Below are 9,360 nucleotides of genomic sequence, written 5' to 3'. Positions count from 1 at the left end.
TCTTGAAGGCAATGTGGTAATGTGTAAGAACTTCAAGGTATCATCATCAAAAGCAACAATTGCAGACACATTTCCTAGACAGTTTAGAGAAGTCTTTTGTGGTATGTAAAGGTATTTTGAGATTTTTAATATTTTGTTTAGAATATTTTCAAGTCTTTAACTCACAGCAAATGGCCAAGAACTTCCTCATTTTTTTTGCAACAAGCCATCATCAGGATTCTCAGTTAAAATGAAGACAGCTTTGGAAGCTCTGTGAACAATAATGATTTCACAGTTTTCAGCTCAGCTCAGCCACATACTCCTGAGTCTCAGAATGGCTAGATTTAATAACAGATAATTTAACACGGAATGAATATATAAAGCAAACAAATTGATCAATTTTTATCCCGTTCTACAGTAAAAAAAAGAAATCAACTGATACTTTCAAATTACAAGAAAGAATTTGGACAGACACTGTTATGTAAAAATTGCCATTCTCAGATGCAATTATGAGTCACAATGCATATGTGTGACGATCATCAACAATTTGCTTAAAGCCCCTACTGGTGTTCTCTACTATTTTAAGAACTGAAACTCTTATTAATACAGCTTAGTTTGGAACAGGAGGTTTTGATTTTGAAATTGGTATGTACGCCTCTCCACATATCCATATTGATAAAAGGATAGTTTAGAAGTTACAGATCAGTCAGGATTAACTGTAAACTTAAACCAAAGGGGGCCATATTTCAGCAGAACTTCAACATTGAACTGTTTCAGCCCAGTAGCATACATTTAGTAAAAAGAGAAAACTGCAATTGATGGACTTTTCAATCAATTATTTTTAATAAAGTATTATATCTAACGACACTGTACATATCTTACATATGTACATAAAGAAATAAACATCTTAAAAAATAACAAGGAGGAAAAAGTCTATTAATAGTTAAATTAATTAATTGTTTCGAACAAAAGGCAAAGCTATTTCATGGCATTAAGTTTTAAACATTTTTAGATTCATGGTTTCATACATAAGACAAATAATTCCAACTGAAACTTTATACAGAGACAAGAAAAGCCCAGTCATCTACAGTTTACAACCTGGTTTGTGGTTAAACCAGCATCTTCTGAATTTAATGCATGAAAAAAGGCAAGATAATGTTACAAGGTCCCTCAAATACAGTGAACCAAGGTTATATAAAGCTTTGCAAAACCTGTTATAAACATCCCTTATAATGAAAAGACTGCGTACCTCTTGGACCACTTGCCTGTTGGACGTCCAAACAGCCTCTTCCACAGGACCCCATGGAGCTGTACCTTAGTGCTGATGTCCAAGGCATCAGTGTCCGTATGCTCCATAGAAAGGGAAGGCGAGATTGAGGTGGGCCTGGAAGTGAACATTGTCCCGATAAAAGAGAAAGGAGAACTGGCACTGCAAGCCAGATATTCAGTCAGGCAGAAAGATGCTGCTGCCAATAAAGCTGGAGGGAGAGGCAGACTGAGAGAGCAATTATGACAGTGAGAGAGCAGGAAATGCTAAATCTGGGAAGGGCTAGTCAATATTTTTCTCAGCTGTTCCCTGCCTGTAAAAAAAACTTCTATTTATATTATTTTCTGCTGCTTTAACAAATGGGATATTTATACCACACAGGGAGCACACAGTATGAGCTCCATACACAGGTCATATCTACTCAGTATGGGGAGGGTGTTATCTATAGATTTTAAAATGTTGTTCTTTCTTCTCTCTTCTGTTATGAGACACTAATTTTGTCTTGAACTCGTACTTCTGTCTAGCTGCACTTCTCTAATCCCACATATTATCGTTCTCCCTCTGGATGATACAAAGCACAGGAAGATACTGTTATAATGTGCCAATACCTTTGATTCACACTTCAGCATCTTTAAAGTTTCCTGATATGGAAGAAAATGATTTTCAAGTTTTTTGGTACATTTGTTAACCAACATGAAATAGTCCACACAGCAGGCTTGCAGAACAATGATTTCTATTTGTCAGATCAGATAAGGTGAAGTTATACAGCCATACCAGCTTCCACATGCCTGAAGTTCAGTGATCTCCAAAGCTTAGGAGGCTCAGGCTTGGTCAGCACTTGGAGGGGAGATTGCCTGTAAACTCCCAGTGCCATAAGCTTTTAAGAATTTCAGTACCCTGGTCCATATTACAAATAAATCTAACTGAAGGTGAAAATTTCCTGAAACAGTGTTGGGTTCTAGCAGAAACCATACATCTTATAAGAACTTTCAGCAGTGACTACAGCTATTGACCTTCTTGTTTTTAGACTAAGGGGTGTTAATGGACCTGATATGGATCTTCATATCCCAACCATTTGATCAACTGCAGCGGCACTGGAGGATACCAAAGCTCAACTCAGACAGCTCTTGAACATTCATGACTGGCTTGAACATTCCCCTCATCAGCTGGTGGTCTCTGTGATGCTGGTGCAATTGTTGACCTCCAGATAACATATTTTTTAACCTGTGTCATGAGACAGCGTAAAGACTAATTAATACTGATCATTTCCTCAGTGTGACCTTGACAAAAAAGGTAGACCAATGTACAGTATATGGATAATTCGATATCCCAATTTTAGAAAAATTGTCTGATTTTGTGTGTGATTTTGAACCGAAAAGCACCTTAACCAGCTGATTCCAGTAGTCACTAATGTATTTTTGTCAAGAAGATCAATGTGATCTAACTGTCTGGTTGCAGAGAATAGGGCCCTCCCTCAATAGTGAACTCGTGATTTAAAAGCATAAACAAGTCTAACTACATATCCAGAAGTTTTTTTTTTACACAGCACATGAAACTACTTAGAGGCAGATAAACAGGATTTAGTAAAAAAGTACATAAAGACTTTTTTGGTATTTTTTGGAATTGAGGAGAGGTTACAATTCAAATTTATTCAATATCGCTTAGGAATAAATAAAATGTAAGCTCAGATTTTGATCATTTTTTAATGAGATTTGCTGGAACTCTGAAACTCTGAGTACACCTCCGTACAGAAGCCAATAAGGATCTCCTTAGAATTACTCACCAGTCTTTTATCAATTCCAAGTACATAGCTTCAAGGAGAAATAGTTGTTTCTTGTTATTTTCTGAAAAGTCTAGAATAACAGCATCTTTATTACCCCCTGACAGAATTGTCAGCACAAACAAATGGGCTAAAGCAATCCAACCACTAGATGTACAGTATATGATCTAATTTTATTCATGTTATGTAATGTTAGGATTCTTCAACAGCAGAAGTCCATGCTATTGTTTCTTACAGACAGAACTATTGCAATGACTTCTTAGCCAGACAGGCCAAATACATGGCCTGTCTAGTATGCCTACTATGCCTACCATACTATGTCTAGTATGGTCTAGTATGCCAATGAATTAATTGTCTGCCTTGGCATTTGGAAACGGAACTGGCAGACAGCTGTCTAGAGATGACAGGTGTCTTAATTATAATAAGGCCAAACTAATGGGGTTTTGTAGGTTTCACACCAGTATCGCTTCTGATCTTCTGCCAGAGGTGATGTCTCCATTTTTGAGAGGTAGGATGAGACAAAGATCTCATCTGAATCTCACAGCACTGTTATAGGGAGGTTGCTGAGACTTCTTTATAAACCAAGGCATAGCGAGTAAGCAGCTTCTATTACTGATATGTCTGAGAAATTAAAAATCAGTGTTCTTGGACAACTAGTAATCTAATTGTAATTGTTATGTTATCTCTTCAGTTTTGTGTTAGAAACCAATATACATACATATTGTTATTCTTGAAGTGAAGACAAATGTGAAAAAAGAATCAAAAGCACTTAGTACTAAAATTACTTTACTTTCTATTGTATGCCTATAATGTTTAACTAGTTCAAGTAGGTAAGTGCGTCAGCATGCATAGGCTGCAAAGGTACAAGTAATGGGTTTATTCCATGTTAAAAAGAAAAGAAAGGAAACCTGTTCCTTTATAGAGTTTAATTTACACATTTGTATACCCATGAATTTTATGTTGCAGTTATTGTTTTGCACTTACAATGAAAACGAAACATTTAAGAATAGGGACCTCTTGACAATTATTTTTTCATCATGGATGATTCTCTAGTTTTGGGTTATGACTTTCAGCTGAAGAGGCGGACCCAAACAGTAATTTCCAAAGACTAGAACCAAGGCTACACATTCATTTCTCTTTCATGTTTCCATGTAACGCAACATAGAACATTTGAGCAATTAGAAATACCTGTCAGGCATTTGTCACATCTATGCTGAACTGAAAAAAATCATTCTAACATGATTTAAGGTGTACAAAAATATCCAGAAAGAAAATGCCAACATTCTTTACTTTTGCCTCATATTTATCTTTTGTTCTAAAACAAATTTCAAATTACACAGTAATCCGAGGCAGATCAGGGTCGTTGAGGTGTCTGATCCTCTCCAGCTGTGGTAACATTCTTGTCCATCAATGCCACTTTCTTTAACTGACTCTGCTCTGACTGTCAGGAACCATTCTGTTTTCCTTGGTCTTCATAAACCTCCTTTGGCACCCAGTCAATTACAGGATTCAGTTTTTGGCTCATGATGTTTAACTATTTAAATGCTTCCTCTTGGTCAGATAATACACAAACATTGTCTTCAGTTTCATTGTCATGCAGATGAAACTCATTTAACTTTAAAACTTTTGCCTCCATCACTTACCTTTTTGACTTTTTCAGGTGTCAGCTGTAGTCAGGAATCTGGCATTCACACTTGATCTTCTTTGCTTCTTGAGCCCCACGCAAAAATATAATTGCCCGCATTATGCAATTTTATAAAGCGCGATGCTGAATACCCGATTCATGCATTTATAACATCATGCCTTGATTTCTGCGACTCTTTACTCTATGGGCTTCGACCAAAACTCTGTAGCTAGACTACTTACTCACACCAGACCCTGGCAGCAATCACTCCTACACTTAAGTCTCTATATTGGTTGCATACAAAGTCATATATTCAATAAAAGATCTTGTTCCCGACATTTAAATCTTTAAATAATCTGGTTCCATCATACATCTCTGAACACCTCCCTTTATATACAATACCTTGCAAAAGTATTCAAACCCTTGACCAAGTTTCTAATTTTACTGAATTTCAAAACCTACATTGAAATTTAGTTCTCTGTGATATGTTTATTTCTAATCACTGAAACTCAAAATTAATTTTAATGTGATATTGTTTTCTGTTAGAAAATATTCTTAAGAAACATAAAAAATTGAAATCGGCATAAGTATTCAATCCCTGTGTTGCAGAAGCTCTAAATTTACACCGGTGAAAAAGTTAAGGGATCTTTATTCAGGTTTTGAATCTGATGGACAACTGTGAAAGAGCATTCCAAAGAAGTTAGAGATAAAGTAAAACAAATGCATACATTTGGAAAAGGGCACAAAACGATACCCATGGGTTTGGATATCCCAGTGTGCACTGGTTGCTCAATTATCAGTAATTGGAAGCTACACTAAACCACCCAGACACTGCCTAGAATAGGTCATCCCTCAAAATTCTGCAAGAACAGGAAGGAGACTTCTGAAAGAAGCCACAGAGAGGCCAACAATCACTTTGAAGGAGCTACAGAGTTCAGTAGCTGAGAGTGGAGTCAACCATATCAAGAGCTCTGCATAACACCGGCCTGTATGTGAGGGTGTCACAAAATAAGCCATTATTCAAAAAGAACCATGTGAAAGTATGTCTGGAGTTTGCCAAAAACATGATAGTGACCCAGTTGTTACGTGGGAAAAGATTTTCTGGTGAGATAAGCCCAAGATAGAGCTTTTAAAATTTTAAAATTCAAAGCGATGTGTGGAGCAAATCTAACACTGCCCACACCTCAAAAAACACCATAACTACAGTTAAGTATGGTGGTGGTAGCATCATGCTGTGGGGCTGCTTTTCATCAGCAGGGACTGGGCATCTTGTTAAAATAGAAGGAAGAATGGATGGTGCAAAATACAGGGAAATACTGCAAGAGAACCTGTTTCAGTCTGCTAAAAAACTGAAGTTTGGGAGAAAGTTAATCTTTCATCAGGACAGTGATCCCAAACACGACCAAATTAACATTGGAGTGGCTCAAGAACAAAAAGGTGAATGTCCTACAATGGCCCAGTCAAAGCCCTGATCTCAATCCATTTGAGAATCTGTGACACTATTTGAGAACTGTGGTGCACAAGCGTCATCCGACTAACCTGAACAACCTTGAGCAAATCTGCTTAGAAGAATGGGCTAAAATCACTCCTGAACAGTGTGCAAAGCTGGTATATACTTACCCCAAAAGACTGTTATTGCTGCAAAAGGTGGCTCTACAAAATATTAAAATGCGAAGATTGAATACTTATGCAAACAGCATATTTCAGTTTTTTTTATTTTTCTTAATATTTTCTAACATAAAACAATGTCACATTAAAATAAGTTGGAGTTCCAGTGCTTTAAAATAAAAATATCACAGAGAACAAAAGTTCAATGTATGATTTGTAATTCAGTAAAATGAGAGAATTGGTCAAGGGTCTGAATACCTTTGCAAGGCTCTGTATGTACTCTCTCCAACTGGCTGGTTCTTTGCTCATTTGCACCCAGGACTTAATCTCGGACTTTTGGTGACCATGCTTTTTCTATCACTGCTCCATTTAAGTGGAATGCCCTTCATCGAACTTTTCAGATTTTGGATTTTCTTTGACTTTTTAAAACTAAACTTAAAACTCAACTTTTACCAGGGCCTATGTCAGATTGCCCTACATTCTATCCTGTATGTTCTTAATTTTTCTTTTACTTTTTTACTTTAATTTGTACTTTTTTTTGTCTTTTTCTTTATCACAATGTAGAACATTTTATTGTATCTAGATGTTATAATATCTAGTGTATACTTTGTAATTTATGTACAACTTTGTGTACACTGTAAATTACTCTGGACAAGTTAATCTTGCTAGCTTAATGGCAATGTACAGCACGGTTTCTACATGTACTTACGGAAGTCCTCTCAAGAGTCTGTTCCTAGTCTCGGAGGACTGAAAGTAAAGAACACTCAGCTATCATTTCAGTGTCTTACTATGAAAAGAAAACCATTTTACGAAGAAATTAAGTTTGCATATTGTTTTCTGAGGGCATCACTAAATCAGGTGATCCTCCAGGCTCTCCAAGCCCTAGCTGTTACAATAAAGAATAAAAACTACTAACACACTTAGGAAATGGCTTCACTGTTGCGGTGGTGCTCAAACAAAGCAAAAAAGTAGAAACAAATTCAACTTTTCAAAGCAGCATCAGGCATTACTGTGTCCCTCACCACTAACAGCCAAGTCTCTGCAGTTACTGTACTTTATACAGATGCAACTTTATGTGTGTTATGAACAAACCCCCACAACTGATCCTAAATCAGCTTGCAAAAGTGATAAAAAAGGGTTCTCTTTCTAAGTTTTAACTTTTACTCTTCCAAAACCTCAATTAATAATTACATTTATAAGCACCATAGACCCTTAAGGCCTTAAGCAATTGGGGTCCCACTTAAGTGATTTGCACATTCACTGGGGCTTGTTCCTGGCATTGTAAAGTAGAATTCTCCCAATGTCAGACTGTTCATAAAGGGGTGAACAACTCTGAACTGTCTTGACTATCTGTCAAGAGGGTCGTACTCCAGTTCACTCTGCACTAAATGGAAACCTTGTGTAAAGTGCCTCCTGGTCTCAGATTTAAAATACACCATCACGTAGTTTCCTTCTGCAACTTCTTGTTCATGCTTCACTGTTGATATTGAAAATGTTCACTGGATTGACTTCAAGAATTTTGATTATGTGGATCAGGTCCTCTTGTAGTCTTCTTAGCTCAAGATTAAAAAGGTCTTTTACTTTTATTTAGCAAAATAAACATTACAACAGTTGAAGGTGTGCATATTATGATTTATGTACACACCTATATTACACACAATCATCAATGTCAAAATAGAGATATTTTCAGGAATATCAAGGTCATTAGTAAACAACTCTGATGTGTAGTTAGAGTGCAGATGAAAAAGCAATATCATCCCTATTTCTCTTTACAGCACCTACCAAAAAAAACAAACCGACATCAATCTATTGGCTTCCTTGTTCATTTGAATGCTCATAACCCAAGACAGCATTTCATGGAAGAGATATCACACATGTAATTCACCCAGACTGCAAGAATTGTTCCAAGAACGACAATCTTGAAGATCCTGAAAAATTCATCGTATCTGATTAGCTAACTTTGTAGTGGTCCTTATACAGGAAATTGATGACTGAAAAATTGAAATAAGTAAAATATTCACCTATTCCAAAATAATATCTCAAAACATTCTGCATTGCTTCCATGTTAAAAGAGGGACTAAAGATTTCAAAATTATACATTTCTTAAATTATACATGTCCAGTAAATTTAAGTGTCACAATTACTGGCACCCCTGTTTTCAGTACCGTACTATTACCTTGTAAGAAAAACAGTAATGATCCTTTTTCTAATGTTTAATGAGACTGAAAAACACAGATTTTACATAATCCCTCCATACAGGATATTTCCAGGTAGTTGATTTCCTTGGGTCTGTGCTTATGCACTGCTTTCTTTAATTCATACCACAGGTTTTCAATGGGGTTCAAGTCTGGTGACTGAGATAGCTATTGCGAACTGTTGATTTTGGGGTAAAATAATTTCTTTCTGAATTTAATATATACTTGGGATTATTGCCTCGCTGAAAGATCCACATGTATAAGTGCAAGTATAAGCCTCCTAACACAGGCAACACAGGTTGCTGGATAAAATGTCCTCGTACTTGGTAGAGTTAATGATGCTGATGACCTTACGAAGAGCCCCAGGACCAGTGGAAACAAAACAACCCCATAACACAAAAGATCCACCATCATATTTTGCAGTAGGTTTGATGTACTTTTCTCTCATCTAAGCATTGCACCTTGTTTCAATCCAAGTGCCAATATCATTTATCAAACTACAGGCACTTACTTTTGTTGGTTTCTCTTCATAAACATTTTAAGGTGACTGTATATGACCCTAAACAAGCTCAGATGTAATTGGCCTAAATAACACAAGCCACACTTATTTGTATGCACTTGCTTTCAATACATTTGGCTCCTTCATTTACCCAGGTGCTCCACTAGCCTGTATGTTCAAACTGATAGCTGTCCAGCCATAAATGGTAGCCAACTAATATTCGGGACGGACACATGGTTTTTACTAACTGAAGCCCTGATGCCACTTCACTCAGAAAGGAGAGGTTGGCAGATTCACTGAGACAGATGGCGAAAAACTGAACTTCACTGCACCATTAGATTCTGACTTTACAAAACAATACAAACTTTATAAGACGATAAAAATAAATTGACCATATATTTTACATAC

The sequence above is a fragment of the Lepisosteus platostomus genome, chromosome 10 (assembly GCF_059453375.1).
Source record: "Lepisosteus platostomus isolate fLepPlt1 chromosome 10, fLepPlt1.hap1, whole genome shotgun sequence".
Lineage (NCBI taxonomy): Eukaryota > Metazoa > Chordata > Actinopteri > Semionotiformes > Lepisosteidae > Lepisosteus > Lepisosteus platostomus.
Note: the sequence above shows the minus strand (reverse complement) of the source record.